We start from the raw sequence: 1,163 nt of genomic DNA on the forward strand, positions 1-1,163 counted from the left end.
CTGGGTAATGAAATTTTGAAATAAGTATAAAACTAAAACATTAAATAAGCACAACATTTCCCAACACAACCACAATACTAAACAATTAAAACTAAAATGCGAAACGAAAATCACATTACAATCCACAATTCTACTCAATATATATTGAACTACACATGCACATTTAACTATAACACTAACTTTATAACAAGAATCCAAGTACACAATACAAAATAAAAATGAAAGTCCAAATACATAAACATTCATTTCTATTACAAAAGATTACATAAAATAAAAATACAAGCATAAGTACATCAATTTCATTTAATATCAAAATTCCAATCTATATCTTTGTTGCCTTGCTCAACAGGTGGATTGGGTTGATATTGAGTATATCGAGGGCATTCAGGGAATGTAACATTAGGCGCACCTTTGTAGTATCGGGCCTGAGCATCATAATAGGCTACCTCAAAATTTGAAGGCCTCTACAGGTACTCACTATCATAATTATGTCGGTGTTCTAAACCTCCAATCCTTTCATTTATCAAATTTAAACTCTTCCTCTACATGGTCAACTCATTCATCAAATCAGAGAGGGTAGGGGAACTAGAAGGAGGAGGAAGGTCATAACTTGTAGAGGGGACATCTTGACCGACTTTTTGTAAATCAACAAATACAAGAATTTGATGGCGCTACTAGAAGATTTAATTTCCAGCAACGACGTCCAAAGACTTGATCGCGACTTTATTGATGTGTCTAATTTGATTAAGATGTATAAATATAATATTCAATAATGTTAAAGTCAAATTTGTCAATGCAAGAATACGTATCGCTCAAGTAATATAGGGCTCTAATAGAGTCATAGATATCAATCCCACAAGGAGTAGTTTAGAATTATGGACTAAGACCTTAGAAAAGCAATACTTTAATCACAACAACGACATTCAATTTGCTTATCTGTCACTAATAAGCAATTGAAATAAATAGATAATTTTAATAACTAATAAATAACTAATGATATAAAGTAGGGTTTAATTGTGATATTTAATATATAAGAAGCATCCTTCTCCTTGTCAAGAAATTATACTAAATGAATAAAATGAATTAGTTCAATTTATATTGTGCCAAATAGGAGCATACCTATTCTTTACCCTTTGGTCCAGGCATAAAGAACATTGACTAAT

This window comes from Phalaenopsis equestris, unplaced genomic scaffold, assembly GCF_001263595.1.
Source record: "Phalaenopsis equestris unplaced genomic scaffold, ASM126359v1 Scaffold000168, whole genome shotgun sequence".
Taxonomy (NCBI): domain Eukaryota; kingdom Viridiplantae; phylum Streptophyta; class Magnoliopsida; order Asparagales; family Orchidaceae; genus Phalaenopsis; species Phalaenopsis equestris.